We start from the raw sequence: 17,920 nt of genomic DNA, 5'->3' as shown, positions 1-17,920 counted from the left end.
CAATTCCGTGCTAAATATTGAATTCATGAAGTTTATTGTGGTTACTGAGCAATCTCATGGTGTTTTACTGGGTTCACTTTTTTGATACTTTGATTCATGGAATCACTGAGACATACAGTGTGCAAACAGGCTGACTACCCACACCAGTCCCACCTGTCTGCATTTTGCCCACATCTCTCTAAGCTCATCCCATCTATGTATCTATCTGTTTTTTCTTAAACAGTGCAATTGTACCAGCCTCAAATATATTGTCTGTCAGCCCATTACATACTATGTAAAAAAAGTTACACTTCAGGTTCTTGTTAAATATCTCCCCCCTCACCTTAAACCCAGATCCTCTGGTTAATGAAACCAATACTGTGGCCACAGTCTCTCTCCATTCACCCAATATTTTCCTTTCATGAGTTTTTAAACCTCCACGAGATCACCCTTCATCCTCCTGCTCTCCAGTGAATAAAGCCAAAGTCTGTTCAACCTTTCCCTATTGCTCAGGCCTGAGTGCTGGCAATATCCTTGTAAAACTTCTCTACATTCTCACAAGTTAGCCATTTTTTTCCTATATCACCGTGGCAAAAACTGGACACCATATTCCAAGTGGGGTCTTATCAACATTTTATACAATTGCAACATGACCTCTCAAATTTGGGGTAGCATAGTTGGCATAGCAGTGCCTTTACAATGCCAGCAATCAGGACTAGGGGTCAAATCTTGTGCTGTCTGTAAGGAATTTGTTCATTCTGCCAGGGTCTGCAGGGTTTTTTTCTGGGGTCTCTATTTCCTCCCACCGTTTGAAATATACCAGGGGTGTAGGATAATTGGGTGTAAATTGGGAACCACAGCCTCTTAGGCCAAAAATAGCCTTTTGCCATGCTGTATGTCTAAACTTAAATTTAAATAAATTAAAATTTCCATACTCATTGCTTTGACTGACTACCCTATCTACATATTACATGACTTTCAGTATATTATGTACTTGTACTCCTACAGCACTCCCTAGATTCCTAACATTCACTGCATAGGCCCTGCCCATGTTAAATCTTGCCAAGTGCAACACCTCATATTTCTCTATATTGAATTCCATCAACCATCAATGTAAGGAGTCGTGCATGACTGTTAGCATCTGGGTTCCTGAATGATTGAACCCAGATCAGAACACCAAATGTCCAAACCTCAGCAAATTACATGCCACTGGATGGTCTATCTATGACTCTGTGAAAGGAAACAATAGTTAATGTAATAGCATACTGCTGGGGTACTCATCCCTGTCATTGGTATAATATGTGCTCTCCATTTGCAGTAGTGCAAAGTACTCTGTTCTGAAATTCATTCCATGAACTTCAATTGAATGATTCTGGTGGGATGCATCTCACTGCTTGCTTAGTACTCCATCTGGGGATGGATTTCTGAGCGAACATAGTTTTCTCAGAGCACTAAGGTGAATCATTTGTTGTCAGCTATAGTGGTTGGGGGATTTTATCAAAGATACATTGGATACAGCACCAAGAGTGGGTGTCAAAGGGTTTCGTGCCTGTTCTACCAGTCAATAAAACCATGCTGATCTGATCTTTGTCCTCAACTCCATAGTTTTGCCCTCTTTCAATAACCTTTCATTCCTCCATTGTGAAAAAATCTACATCAGCTTTGAATATACATAACAATGCAGCATCCATAGCTGTAGAGAGTCCAAAGATTCACAACCTTTGAAATAAATATTTCCTTATCTTGGTCTTACGCAGTAAACCATTATCCCAAGACGATTCCCCTAGTTCCATAACCAGAGGAAACATCCTCACAATGTCTACCCTTTCAAATCTCTCTAGAAACCAATGTTTCTAAATGATCACCCCTCAGTTAACCTGAATACATCACTGTTGACACATTGTGTCTGCCTCATAACTTAATTTCCAACCAACTTTATATCATCACCAACTTGGATATAACATATCCAAGTCATTTTGAAAGAGTGTAAAAAGCTATGGCTCTTGCATTGATCTCAGAGGCACCCTGCTAGCATTTGTTATATTACAAACTTATTTAATTACATAAATACAAATCCCTCAGCTGCTGCAGTCAAATTCAAACTCATGTCAAAGCTCAATGGTCAGAACTCTCGCTGCTTATCAAGTGACTTAGCCTCTGTTCTTCACATTTTGAGTTCTTTATTTCCAGCTCCAATCTTTCAAAATGATGTGGCTTTCTCCAATAAAAAAAATAGCAGATATTAATGCAACATGTTTGATATACAACTTAGATTTACTCATTTAAACCTAATTCAGACATTTTTTTTAAACTTATTGAGCTTTAAGTATCATAGAATTGAATGTATGTAACACTTGGTTAGTGACATATGACACATCTATATTGTGAAAAGTGCAGTGCTTTAAACAATAAATTAATTAAACTGAATAGGAAACATGAGAAACTATTATCAAAGGATGTACAATTCCGAATAGATTTGTCACATATTTTTATTGTTGCCTTTTTATGTTTAGTAATAACTAATTCAGAAACCATATCTATTTAATTATTATTTTAAATTAAAGTAGATTAAATTGGGTTTAAAATTCACAGTTGTTAGGTCTGCTTTGTTCGAGAATGAGTGAGTCAGACACCAGACTGAGTCGAAATCAAGGTTCTTTATTACCGGATTGTAACACTTGCAACTAACAGTGTTAGTTGGAGAAGGTGCATTCTCCCGATATCAGCAAGTGGTGTTTTTTTTATACCTCAGGACACGCACTTAGTAAATTATCATACCATTACATTGTCCAATGAATAAGCTGTTGCTACCCTTCTCTGATAGTCTGCTGCACATCATCTTGTTATTGCCACACTTATCTTGAGCGTACAAGGTCACACCTGCATCCTGTTACTCCTTAGTACTGGGTGACTCCTTCTCCGGTCCCAAGTCATGATGTTTTTACCTTACACAGTATAGCTGCAAACTATATTGCCTAAGAAAATAAGAATTTTGTACATTTTATATTACATGCAGTGAAGATTCATACCCTAAAATTTCAGGAAAATAGTTATTTTTTAAATTTAATTTTAGACTTCTGTTTGTTGCTAAGAATTTGACCCTGGCATAGTCACAGCAGACATCATCTATCGAGTGCTTTTTTAAAATTGCTATGCGTATTTGCAAATCACCAAACTGAGAGTACATTGGAGGAACAGGTACTCCTATAACTACTTCCTATGACTGAAAGTGAGATGAGCAAAAATATTTTGTTCACTAAACCAGACTTGGCAGTATAGACAATAAAAGGTATCAATTAACTAAAAATTAATTACTACACTAAGAATCAGACCAGAAAGCAACTGGGTCTTTTGCCTTACATTTATGGTGCCATGGATCTAGTAATGTTTTATCCAGTACTGCAATTGTCATAGAAGATGGTGGAAAATCCTAGAACTAATATTATGTTTAGTCATGTGTGTTCTGAATAATAAGCCAGCTTCCTGATTTGCACTGACCTTGTGTCACCAGAGTTTTATTAGCTGGAATAAGGAAAGGATAGATGTGAGTGAGGGCACTTGTGAAATGGTCTCTGAAATTCAGAGGCCATTTTGCAGACCGTCTAACGTAGGACAGCTTAAGGTAAATTCACTGCATCTGATCTTGCCATTGCAGCCAAGCCAGCTCATTATAATTTTTACTTCTGGGATTGATGAAAGCAGTTATAATCATGACATAATGTCAATTCCAGTATTTAAAAGGCAAAATCAAAGATGGTTCAAGTTCAAGTTCAGGTTATTATCATCTAACGAAATATAAAATGAGTTTAAATGTCGTTTCTCTTCTCCACATTGCCACACATACACACAGAATGTACAGCACATAATAATCAGATACATGAGTAAAACATACAATAAATATATACAAAATAATGAACAATTTACTAATTTCATTTTGAAGAGCATCAAAGTTACAGGTTACCATACATCAGTCCCAGAGATGCGGGGAGAAGCTATTTCCTAATAAAGTAAAATCACACTGAAATACTGAAGGAACTCAGCTGGTCTTTACAGCATCAAAGATAATATTGCTGATGTTTTGGGCCAGAGCCGTTCTTCAAGGAATAAGCGAAATAACAATTACCTTGCTGTGCTGATTTTGATGCTTCTGTATTTTGGAGTTAGGAAGAAAAAAAAGGTGCCAATCGATCTTAGACACTCGGACTCTTCACTTTACCTTTAGATCGCTTTCATTGATGAGCCTGGAGCTGTGAAAGGACAGTAAATTCTCAGAACAACTCTAAGAAATTTACTGCTGCAACAAAGAAAACATGTCTGGAGCTGTCCCTGGAAATTAGTGTGTCATGTTGCTGGATTCAGAGCAATACTCTAAAGGCTGAACCCTGTCAGGAAAGATAGGTACAATGGCATATTCACCTATATCCTGTTGGATACATGACCCCTCATTCCTCATTTTGCCCCATCAGAACTGCTCCATCCTTACAGCATCCGATCCTTACAATTCTGACAGCATCTGATCCTTTTCCACATATTTTCCCGTAACATCATTACAGAGAAGTGGTGGAAAATCTCATATAATGAGCTGTGCACAAGGATAATAACCTGACTCTCTCAACATGGTTAGGACAAAGGAGTTGATGGTGGAGTTCAGGAGGACCAAGGACAACCACCCTCCAGGACATATCAATAACTCAGAAGTGGAGAGAGTAGAGAGCACCACGTTCCTTGGAGTCCACCTAATAAGTGACCTATCTTGGACATACATCTCCTCACTTGTCAGGAAGACACAATGGAGACGGCACTCCTAAGCCTGAAACAGGGAAGGCTATCAGCCACCATCATGTTGACCTTCTACAGGAGCTCTATTGACAGCGTCCTGGCCGGCTGCCTCACAGTGTGGTACGGTGGCTGCATAGATCGGAGGTCAATCTACAGGATTATAAGAGAGGCAGACAGGATCACTGGGGTTTCCCTTCTCCCCACTGATGTAAACTACCAGGATCATTGTCAGAAGAGGGCACACAAAATCTTTGAGAACTTCTACCATACCATCCCACATACAGCATCTTTCTGCTACTCCAGTTGGGAAAGAGGTACAGGAGTGTCAGAGCCAACAGGCAGAGAAACAGCTTCTTTACACGGTCAATGAGAATGCTGAACGAATAAATGAATTGCTCACTCTAATCATTCAACATACTACTATTTATTAAGGAATACTTATTTATTTTTTATATATGTATATTTTCCCTGCATATGTATGGCTTGTCTGGTTGTGTGTTTGCATGTTTTGCACCGAGGACTGGAGAACACTGTTTTGCAGGTTGCTCTTGTGCAATTGGATGACGAACAAACTTGAACTTGATCTTCTCATCTGTCCTTCCACCATTAATACACATGGTCATCATAGCACAGCTTCATACTCTTTCAGTTTAAATGAAAACTTGCCATTGCTTCAGGTATGTCCTTGCCCCTACTCCTGCTTGTGGGAGAAAATAAATTACAAAATAATACAATCAGAGGAGGGTCTCCCAAGGTTTTTCTGATTGCACTTGTGGAGGAGGAATCACTTATCAGTCGCATTTCAGCATCCAATGGTAATGGAATAGAAACAGTGACCTTCCAGTTATTGGGCATCACAATTAAATGTCAGCAACTAACACTCTGTCACATGGACCTGAATTGAAAGCAACCAAAACATGATTATCCTCATAATGAGTTCTAGCATTCTTACCTTGCAAGCTGTTTTTCCACTTGACCACTCACATTCCCTTAGTCGGCAGCAGCAGATGGTGCTGGCATGGACAGCTGTGTAGAATCTGGAATAAGAGCTCCATTTTCCACTTGATTTCACGCAGATGCTCTTACCTTGGAGCTGTGGATGAAATGGATAATCATTGAGGAACAGCAGAATAAGTTCAGACTTTCCAAACGCATGGACCATGATTACAGTCAGAATGAATTAGCATCAGGTGGGATGGGATAATGGCATTTTGTTTCCTTCCAAGGATAGACTAGTCTTCTTGGTGATTCATCAAATGTAGCATACAAAAGGTTTTTTTTTCCTGCACAAACCCACATAATTGCCTGCTCGTTTAAAAAAAAAGGTGAATTTACCTTTAATGCTGACAACCAAAAGTGCAGAACGTGAGCTGGCTTCCGAAGCTGAAGGAGTTGGGGAGAGTAGTGTAGCAGCACTGCCCGCCACTGTGATGTGAGACATAAGGGAAAGCGGCCTATTCTCAAAATGGAGACTGAAGAGCAGGTACGAGCACCAGTGGAGATCTGTGCAAGCAGTCTTAGGGCTCAGGCAGATCTTCTGTGCAATGTAATCGCCTTTTTCGACCATATGGATTCTTAAAAATTTGCACTCTTGGGTCGTGACCTGATGGGGTCATTGCGACGTCATCAGTCCTCCGCTTTGCCACATTCAGTGGCAATCCTTTTATGGATGAGGTGGAAGAACTTCGCTCCATCTCTGACACTACATCCCCCCCCACCCCCACCCAAGGTGGAGGGAACACCCTGACCACCCGCAGATTGCAGGAACAACACCTTATTTTCCATCTGGGTACCCTCCAGCCAGATGGTATGAACATTGACTTCACTGCTTTCCTTTTCTTTCCCCTCCCCCATTTGCTGCCCTTTAAGTTCTTTCACCTACACAGCTCCCTGCCTCCCCCCCACTCAATGCTGCTGGCCCCTGCGTCCCTTCTCCACCTATCATCTCCTGCTTCGCCAATCCCCCCCCCCACTTTCCCCTCCCACTCTTTCGTTCTGATCCTGCCAGTATTTTCTCATACTTTGATGAAGGGCTCAAGCCAGAACTGTCAGTTATGTACCTCTGCCTTTGTTACATAAAGGGCATTATTTAACCTGCTGAGTCGCTCCAGCATTTTCTGTTTGTACTCTCAAAATCAAAGTTACTTCTTGCTGATTATTTAAAATACTTTCCAATCTTGCCACACAAAGGCTGCACTATTTCCCCAAATGTGGAGTCCAAGATTCACCTATAGTGAGAGAAGCTTAAAAACTATCTGAAAAGATGCAAGGATCTTTTTCAACAACTGCCTGGCAATTGTTCACAGTAGGACTTGCTGAGCAGGCTGAGAAGGAATGGTCTGGTGCCATTTTGCAATAATAGTTGATTCAGTCCCTAAAAACGAGTTTAATTATTTAGATACTGCAATTAAGTACCTCCTTTCATCAGGTGTTTCATCAACAATCCACACTGCTGATGAGAATTCAGCTCATCTGATATTTGCTTACACATCTGTAGATTTGGTCCAATGCAATCGTGACCTTGCTCTTCAAAGTTTCTCCCTATTTTCTGCATGAGAAAATAGGCAAAGCAAGGTTAAATTTCTCCTTCAATTACCATATTAAATAAAGAAAAAAATGTCAGGAAAATGTTGAACGACTGGGTTAAAATATGTTGCAAAATGAAGAAGCCTATCATGTTTCTAGTGCATTTTAACAGTGCTCTTTTTAGTATGTATTTTTGTGAACATTGCTCAGATTGATTAAATCCATTTTATAAGGTTACACTTTCCTATTTGTCTGAGGTATCATGCTATTTCAAATTGGCAGTCCATTGCTATTAATTCAAAATTAACAGAATTCATTATGTAAATATATTGCTGTTCCAGTAGGTCATGCTTTTGAAATAGTGAGAAGATTAATCTCCAGAAGTTGGGATTGATATACTCCATGTATTAATGGTACTTTAAAAAATCAGTACATTTTAATGGACATTTTAACTTACTTTCTGGATTATTTTATATTTTCATTAAAATTAAAAGGAAAAAAAAGAGATATTTCCTCCTTTGTCTCCTTAAGGCCATTTAAAGTTTATTAATCTCATTGTATCCTCATGAATTTTGTTCACAGCAAGCCTAGTAATATTTTATAACTTAACTTTTAACCTCAAGGAAACATATCAGATTTTGCAGCAGATAACTAACCTTTTTTTTTAATGACTTTAAGCTTGATGGGAACTATGTAAATATGTTTGGATGGTCAAATTTTAATAGATGCAGGCCCAAAGTGTAAACAGTCAGACGTGGAAATTAAAATAATATCTTGCTGTATGTTTCTGAAGGTAGAATTGTAGCAGGTCACTGAGCTTGAGCAGAAAGAGCTTCATCATTGTCTTGTGGTAATATATTTAATCTGTAGCTAGTTCATGATGAAAACAGGAAAAAGTAACTCCTTCAAAGGTACTGAATGAGCCATGAGTTGAATTTTCAGGCTATATCAATTTGCGGGTGCCAACACATCTCTATACTGAACTAATCAATGCTGGTGTGATCATTTTGTTACATGTTCACGACAATAAGTTCTGGAAAGATGGAGCGTAATTACCTTTGTCTTTGCACTTTATAACATATTAGAATCACTGATTTAAAATTATTACTTGTATGTAATGTGCTAATTACAAGTTAGAGGGAGAAATAATTAGGCTTGTTGTTAAAGGTTCACCTGAGTTTATCAAATTTATATATATGATGAGAAATTAATTTATCCCCTGGTAAATTACCTTTAAACTGATAATGTTCCCACTCAGTTTGTTTCTTAATCCATTTATCCAATTTTGTTTTTCTTTTATTAATTTTACAGAATATCCCCATTTGCAAAAATATCTAACTCCAATAATATGGCCATGGTTGCACATTCAAATTATATTCAGAAAAATCAGAAATAAGCACATTTTTGTGAGGTATTTGAGAAGATTTGGTATGTCACCAAAGACTATCAAAAATATCTACAGGTGGAGAGCATTCTGGCTGGTTGCATCACTGGCACGTCCATACCACACAGTGATGCTCAGGACAAGAAAAATCTCCAGAGGGTTGTTAACTCACCCTGCAACATTGCAGACACCAGTATTCACTCGATGAGCAATCCTTTAAGACCTGCCAGTAGGTGTGGCTATGCTCTCAGCCAATCACAGTCATCCTACACTACAATCTGTACATATACACATTGGTGATAGAATCTGTACTATCACACCATCTTCTCTGATATGGTAAAAAAAACAATTCCTCCTGGAGTTGTACTAAGTGGTAGCAGTGTCAAATAGGTGACCTGAAGTTCTATGCTACTTCACTTCTAATAGCGTGACAGCATTGCCAGAAATCCTCTCCTGTTTTGCCAATATCATTGTTGTCTTTCTACAAAAGATGAGTTGTGTGTGGAAAGAACCAAACTCAAGGTATAATGGGTTGAAAGAAGACTCACACACCAAGGGAGTGTAATCAACATGTGCTTTATTGGGCTGCAGCTCTGCCTTTTATAGGCAGCCGGCAGTGTCACCACTGGGGCATGGCTTGAGGAAGGCTGGCTGCTGATAGGCTGTCCTGGATGCACAGGCCTGGATTGAACCCCTGTGATCCACTGGCGGTGATTGGTTGATTCAACCACTATTCCTGCAGCCTATGGGAGCGGGCATTTCATCCCGCGTGAGGGCTGTTTGCTGCATTGGCCCACAGAGCAGGCCACGGGCCACTATATGGCTACTAAATAATTATATAGACATTCACACCAGATGCAAGTTGAGCTCTGATACCAGAGGCTGCTTATCTTCTACATGCTCTTGCACATGTACACTCTTCACAGACAGGAACTTCTGATTCCCTCTACCCACAGTGCTGTGGTTCTCTGCAAGCATTGATGTATTGCAGTACTACAGCTCATCTTAAGTGTAGTGCACACCTTACCCAAAACTCCTCCAGGGATGTCCACAGTAGTGACCTAACGTAGAGTGAAACACAGGATTTGGACCAAGAGGCAGAGAGAAAGAAATGATGTTTTATTCAGTTCTGAGCACCTGCCCAATGATGACGCTGAATCATTTAAATTAGCCAGTGGGAAGGTGTGCACTAATGGGTGGCCGGAGTCCAACCTTGGTTGGCAGGTGATGCAACCTCAAAATAAATTTCATGTGACAGGGAAGTCACATGGTCATCCACAATTCACAATGTTCCTCCACAATCCACATATAAGGCGGTGTCTTAAAAAAGCAGCATCTATCCTCAAAGACCCCCACCACCCAGCCTATGCCCTCTTCACTCTGCCACTATCAGGGAAATGGTACAGGAGTGTGAAGATGAGCACTCAGTGGCACAAGGACAACTTCTTCCCCACTGGCATCAGATTCCTGAATGAACAGTGAACAAAAGACACTGCCCCACTTTGAGATTTTCTTGAATTTTTTAATATTTATTTTGTAGGTGATTTATGTAAATGTTTGCACTGCAAAACAATGGAGTTTGTGACATGTTATGACTATAAATTTCTTCTTCTTCTTCTCCTTCTTCTTCTCCTTCTTCTCCTTCTTCTTCTCCTTCTTCTTCTTCTTCTCCTTCTTCTTCTCCTTCTTCTTCTCCTTCTTCTTCTCCTTCTTCTTCTTCTTTTTCTTCTTCTTCTTCTTCTTCTTCTTCTTCTTCTTCTTCTTCATCCCTAAAGATTATTGCTTATGGATCACTGCAGGCTGCCACGAAGGGCAACAGAACAGAACATGCATTTCAACATTTCATAGTTTAGTAGGTGAGATTTTATTGCTTTCATTACATGATGGAGTGTATAACTATCAAAGTTCAGTAAATGCATCCTTAAATCCTGCCACCAACTGTGAATTCCAGTAGACAGCCACAAGTAAGCTTCACCAGACAACAATGGCAAAACAGGAGAGGATTTCTGGCAATGCAGTCACGCTATTAGAAGTGAAGTAGCATAGAACTTCAGGTCACCTATTTGACACTGCTACCACTTAGTACAACTCCAGGAGGAATTGTTTTTTTTTAACCATATCAGAGAAGATGGTGTGATAGTACAGATTCTATCACCAATGTGTATATGTACAGATTGTAGTGTATGATGACTGTGATTGGCTGAGAGCATAGCCACACCTACTGGCAGGTCTTAAAGGATTGCTCCTAGCCAGACCAGGTCATTCTGGACTGGTTGACCTACTTGTGATATGCTCCAGTCTTTTAGTTAATAAAAGCCTTGGTTTGGATCAACAAGTCTTTGGTTCTTTCGACGCGCTCTACAGATGGTATATTAGATCTTCACCCCCACCTCTCTATTGTTTTGGATTATTTACAGCCCTGCTTTCTGCTGACATGAGATACTTAGGCAAGGGAATCCAGGAGCATGCCCCTGAATCCATGGTGTATCTATGGAAAATAGTACCTACGGCAAACACAGAAATTGCACCCCTCCTGTTAAAACTTACTTCAACCCTTCACCCGCAACAATCCCTTGCCACCGCCAAACTATCCACCTCACCTTCCTTACCTGCTCTAATCACTGTAGAACCCTAAAATAGTGGTATCAACATTGAGCTGGATATAATAAGATATTCAAAATTAATCTACACCTTAAAAAAAATGACAGTAATTTCAATTTTAAAAAACTCTCTGCCCACTTCAAAGGCCAGTATTTGCTGAATGAAAGCAGTGATCGACGTTCCCCAGGCTGGAGGTGAGCAGCCAAAGTTAAAAGTGGCTGTCACTGTCCCTGCTACTTCCCTCTCTTACCTATGGTGGAAAGGTAACTCTCGGTGCTGAGCACCTGGTGGGAGAGAATCAAGAAGATCCTGAAGCCCACGCTCAAACTCATCCTCAGTGCACACCCTCTTCAGTCCATGCTCCAAAAGGGGACAGGGAAGGGTTCAGTGTCGGACATCAGAAGCTCTGATGTAGGCCAAGGGAAGGGTTAAGAGTCAGGCATCACGCAGCTCCTGACGCCTGACTCTGAATCCTCCCCTCGGCAGTTCGATTACAAGCGAACACCTCAGCTCCCAGCACCAACTCTGAACCCTCCCCTCAGCAGTCAGCCTACAGAGACACACCTCAGCTCCCAATGCCTGACTCTGAACCTTCCCCTCAGCCTACTACCGCACACGCATACCGGACTCCAGTGTGCATGTGCGGTAGAAGGCTGAGGGGAGGGTTCAGAATCAGGCATTGGGAGCTCAGTGCAGGCCAACACTTGCTCATCAAAGAAACTTGATAAAAGACACTCACCAACACCATTTATATTTTCCTCACAAGAATACCAAATTCCCATCTGGAAATAACAAAAGAAAACCTGTCGTCCCCCATGTTCCAGCTGTAATGGACCAGGTTAGAACAGGAGCCTTTACCGTTAAAGTTGATACAGTTTAATTTTGTGCCTTTGCTGCAGTTTGGTTTGGCATTTTCTGGGTTCCTTCGCACCAATATGTTGTTATGAAAACAGTTATTGAGAAGAAGAAAGCCACCAAGTTTAACCCCACTGCCAACAAAGCATTACATTTCCTGATGGTTTTCATTGTACCCTAAACTGACTGTCACCTATCAGGAGTTGAGGGTGAGTCTTCACTGACAATGCAAACAGCTGGTATTTTTGGTCTGCATTGAAACCTGGTCAATAATTCAAACCAACGCTGTGCATCCACCACTGCCACATCAGGAGTTAGATGGAGGGCGGGGTTGATGGACTGAGAAAAGCAGTCAGGAAAGATGAGGACAGTGGCACCCAAGCCACATCCCCTGGCTGCCATACCCTAGATACAACTATGCCAAAGCTTCAAACTAAAATTAGAATATAAAAAGAGGCAGGCAGAGGAAATATTATCCCAATTTGTTTCTTCCCCTTTCTAGTGATAGACACCCATAGGAAGCAATTTTGTTTTAGCTTCTGTATCTCTGTTGATATCAGGTCAAAAACTTAACTGATAATTTATGGTCTAATGATTTTTACATCCAATAAGTATAAATAAATGGTATGATGCCTGCTGGCAAAATTTGCTTAAGTATACTCCTTTTTTTTTAATGCCCGTATTTATGTAAGCATTCATTTTCATGCACAATTAATTTAAATATTTTCAGATCCTTTAAACATATGGAAACAATTGGAGTTCAGGATCTAACTGATGGTTCCTCATCAAAGTATAATTACGTTTCACAATCTAAACACAACTGCAAGCAACATAAACAGTCAAGGAATCACAATTTAAATTCTCATCAGGTAATAAACCAGCATTCACCAGGCCTGATTAAATGCACTTAAGGAATTAAAGATTCAGAGAGTAATACAGTATGGAAAAAAGTCAACTATATCTTTAGCGGCCATCAAGTACATGGCTATGCTAATCTCTTTTCCCAGTACTAGGCCTGTAGCTATTATGCAATTGCATTTTAAGTGATAATTTAAATTCTATTTTAAGCATTGAGAAGTTGCCAGCCTATGGAGCAGTGAATTTCAGTTGCGAACAGACTCGAGGTGAAATATTCCTTTCTCAAATTCCCTCTAAAATCTCTTATAATTTCAATTCAACATTTAACCTCTGCTCATAGGCAGCTGGGTTAATGGGGAAATATTTTTCTCTATCCTGCCTATCCCTTTAGAATTTTGTCATTTAGTCCCCGTTCAGGCTCCTCCACTCCAAGTAAAGCAATATCCAGCCTCTCTTTATTGTGCGATGTTCCTCTCAGACTACATTCTGATGAGTCTCTTCTGTATCCACTCCACTGGAATCCAATCCTTCCTATAGTATGGTGACCATAACTCCAGCTGTGACTTACCTAAAGTATGATGGAATTGAATCATAACCTCTTTGATCTTGTATTCTGTGTCTCAGCCAATAAAACCATGTATCCCATATGGTACACACTGTATGTGTTACTGTCTTCAGTATTTTCCCCAAAACTGGACCATTTTTGGCCTGTTCTTGTCCTTCTCCATAATAACCTTAAGTTGCTACCCCCAAATCCTATTCCCACTTACACTGTCTCCACTTACTCATTTACATTCCCATAGATCAGACCTCGTATCATCTCTCCTCCAGTACTCCTCTATGTTCTGGTCCAAAAGGATCTTCCAGATGTACTTCAGAAATTCCAGCCCCTTTATGATTTTCACACTAAGGTTATTTTAATAAACACAGATAACCTTCTGTTACCGTCCCTCTGTTCTTTCTGTTACTGTCCCTCTGTTCTTTCTGTTACCATCGCTCTGTTCTTTCTGTTACCGTCCCTCTGTTCTTTCTGTTACCGTCCCTCTGGTCTTTCCATTACCATCCCTCTGTTCTTTCTGTTACCACCCCTCTGTTCTTTCTTCATTACTCTGATTTGAACAACAGTTTAACTTTGAGTTTGTTAATCATTGCCTTTAGTTCAACAAACTTACTTCATTTATTATCATCTGACTGTCCATATACAAACAGATGATATCTGATAAAAAAAATGCTATTTTTCTGAACCCCAGTGTGCACACATATGCACATAATGCATTTCCCACACAGTGCATAATAATCACTTACATATATAAATATATAATATAAAATAAATATGCATAAATATTTTGGAATAATTTATTCAAATCCATTATTAAAAGACCCAAGTTGACAGGATACTGATCATCAGTCTCACAGCCTGCAGGAAGAAGCTATTTCCCAAACTAGCAGTCCTGATTTTGAAGCCACTGTACACCCTGTACAACCTTGCACTCAACATTAGCAAAACTAAGAAACAGATTGTGGACTTCAGAAGGTGGAAATCTGGATACAAACCAGTCCTATCGAAGGGTCAACAGTGGAAGGAGTTAAGAACTTCAAATTCCTGAGTGTCAACATCTCTGAAGAGCTATTCTGGGGTCTCCATGTCAATGCAATCGTGAAGAAAGCTCACAAGTAGTTATACTTTGTGGGGAGTTTGAGGAGATTTCATGTGTCACCAAAGACACTTGCAAGTTTCTACAGACGTACTGTGGAGAGCAGTCTGATTGGTTGCATCACTGGTATGAAGGTGTCAATGCACAGGACAGGAAAAGACTGCAGAGATTGTGAACTCAGCCAGTAACATCATGGCATCAGTTCTCATTCCATTAAGGACATCTACAAGAGGCAGTGTCTCAAGAAAGCAGCCACCATCCTCAAAGACCCTCATGACCCAGGCTATGCCCGCTTCTCACTGCTACCATCAGAAAGGAGATACAAGAGCCTGAAGATGAACAGCTCATGGTACAGAAACAGCTTCTCCCCTCTGCCATTAGATTTCTGAATGAACCAAGAACAACCTCACTAATCTCTTCTTTTGTAACAATTAATTTATAGCAATTTTGCACCTCTAAAGATGCCACAAGACAATGAATTTCGTGACACAAGTTCATGGGAATAAATCCTGATTCGGCTTCAGATTCCTACCTGATGGCAGTAGGTCAAAGTCATTGTTTGGTGGATGGCATGGATCCTCAATAATTCTTTGAGCCACATTTAAGGAATACTCCTGATGAATGTCATAAATAGGTATTCTTAGCCATTTTTATGATTCTCTGTATGGACTTCCAGTCTGATGCTTTGCAACTGCCATTCCAAATAATGATACAGCCAGACAGGACACTCTCAATTGTCCTCCAGTAGAATGTTCTCAACATAAGACCCATTAGCCATGTTTTCCTCAGCCTCTTCAGGGGTATAGACACTGCTGCACCTTCCTGATGAATGAGGAAGTGCTGTGGGTACTGGATATGTCGTCCATTAGATACACACCAAAGAACTTGGTGCTCACAACTCTCTCCATAATGGAGTCATCGATGTGCAGTGAAGAATGGTCAACCTTCATCCTCCTGCAGTCCACAATCATCTCCTTTGTCTTGTTTATGTTCAAACTCAGGTTAGTTTGCTCGCACCATTTGATGAGTCTTCTTCTTTAATGCACTCCTTGCATTAAAATAGATGCAATCCATATTTTCCATACATTATTCCCTGCCTAATGGACTGGCATAGTATTCAGAACATATTTGTCTGATACTTATGCCTACTTTATCCCTTCTCTGTGCACAATCCATTACCAAATTAGTTTAAATCCTTGCCAAAAGCATTAACAAACACCATTCCACACCTCTATTCCCAGCAACCAGTCCCCACGACCATATACAGCTCCTATCTTCCTGAGAAACCATCTCAGGATCCAGAAATTGTAAGCCCTCTCTCCTGCATCAGCAACATATTGATTCTAACCAATCATTCTCTTCCATTTCTTGCTAGAACACTGAACCAAAATTAATCCAATGGCAGCAATGTAAGAGAAAAGGCTATTTATCTGCTACCAAGCTCTCCAAATTCAAATTGCTGGATCACATCCTTCATCCCAAATGAACCACAATTTCTGACTGTTTGGTCTCTTTAGAAAACACTGCCACTATTCTGTACCATTATTGACCCTGACATCAGGGACACAGCAGTCCATCCTGGATTCACATTCAAAAAAATGACTATTCATTCCACTCATTGCTGAGTCTCTTACCACTGCTTTCCTTGGAGTTTTGCTCTTTCTCTCCTATATCTAAGCTACACATATGCAGCTGTGAACTTGGCATGGCACCCCCTTGAGGAACAACCCCTTTACACCATCTTCTAACACAGAAAACCATTTTGGAGTGAGATGCGTGTTGAGGCTTATTTGATAATTTTCCTGCCCACTTCCCCTCCTCTGCCCGTTGCCACCCTTTAATTGCATTTCATTAAGCTGTGGGATAACCATCTCCAAAAACATGCTGTCCACGGAAGTCTTAGCCTCACGGATGCACTGTTGTACCCCCAGCACAAGCTCCAAAGCCCATTAGCTGGTTAACTGAATGGAACTGCCTGCAAATTGTTAGGTCTGCTTTGTTCATGAATGAGTGAGACAAACACCAGGCTGAGTCGAAATCAGGGTTCTTTGTTCTTTATTACCGGATTGTAACACTTGCGACTAACCATGTTAGTCGGAGAATGCATTCTGCCGTTATCAGCAAAATGGTGATTTTTTATACCCTTGGATATGTGCTTAGAACATCATCATATCATTACTTGTCCAATGACTAAAACTGTTGCTATCCTTTCCCTGCTAGCTTCCTGCCTCTCAATCCATCAATGTCTCTCTTATCTTGTAAGTACAAGGATGCATTCACATCTTGTTACAGCCCTGCACATTCCCATCTCATGATGTTTTACCTAACAGGAGTACCAGGACACCTCCCCTTCTTGTTACAGCCCTGTACAGGGTAACTCCTTACACATTCCCATCTCATGATGTTTTACCTTACAAGATACAGCCTTCCAATCTTCAAGGAGCACAATGACAGCAATATTAGAGCTAATGCTTTTTATCTGCTACCAAACTCTCTAAATTCAAAATGCAGGCCATACAAAGCCTACGAATGAATAACCTCTTAACTTTTATAAAAATCCAAGTGGAAAATAATTGGCGGGGCATAGGATGAGGTGAACAGCCAGCACCATCTTCCCAGGGCAAGAGTGGCAAACACCACTTGACATCTGTAAAGTGTGAAGGGAGGAAAGTTGAAGAGGTCATCAGGAGTAAGGATTTTACACAGAGAGTAGTGGGTTCCTGGAATGCCTGGGATGGTGGTAGAGGCTGGTATAATAGGGGCATTTTAAGAGACTCTTAGGTGGGCAAATGGATGAAAGGAAAATAGAGGATTATGAAGTAGGGAGTGTGATAGTACAGATTCTATCACCAATGTGTATATGTACAGATGGTAGTGTAGGATGACTGTGATTGGTTGAGAGCATAGCCACACCTACTGGCAGGTCTTAAATGGTTGTTCCTAGCCAGACCAGGTCATTCTGGACTGATTGACCTACATGTGATACGCTCCAGTCTTCTAGTTAATAAAAGCCTTGGTTTGGATCAACAAGCCTTTGATTCTTTCGACGCGCTCTACAGGGAATTTTAAAATTTTTTTCTAGGGACTGTATATATAGGACAACACAACATTGTGGGCAAAAGGTCTGGTACTGTGCTGTGTATTCTATGTTCAAACACATTACTAGTCACCCTGACTTCATTTTGACTTAAACATATCAGTAGAAATCTTCATCTGTCCTGACTTACCATTCAACAGCTTTCCCCTACCATGCATCACTTTCTGACACGTAACATCAGCTCTA

The 17,920-nt window shown here is 40.3% G+C and overlaps 1 long non-coding RNA gene across 2 annotated transcripts; it reads right to left on the bottom strand.

Moving 5' to 3' along the window:
* Positions 1-2,617: 2,617 nt before the first annotated feature.
* On the bottom strand, positions 2,618-14,073 carry LOC138737696 (uncharacterized). 2 transcript variants are annotated; one of them, XR_011341157.1, is made up of 5 exons: positions 13,551-14,073; positions 7,174-7,306; positions 5,711-5,851; positions 4,103-4,226; positions 2,618-2,954 (listed from the first exon to the last, which is right to left on the bottom strand). It is a non-coding gene; the product is annotated as an uncharacterized lncRNA (long non-coding RNA). The 2 variants fall into 2 exon arrangements; XR_011341158.1 differs by lacking the exon at positions 7,174-7,306.
* Positions 14,074-17,920: the final 3,847 nt, after the last annotated feature.

This window comes from Narcine bancroftii, chromosome 6, assembly GCF_036971445.1.
Source record: "Narcine bancroftii isolate sNarBan1 chromosome 6, sNarBan1.hap1, whole genome shotgun sequence".
Classification (NCBI taxonomy): Eukaryota; Metazoa; Chordata; class Chondrichthyes; order Torpediniformes; family Narcinidae; genus Narcine; species Narcine bancroftii.
Note: the sequence above shows the minus strand (reverse complement) of the source record. Positions and strands in the feature narration are given on the sequence as shown.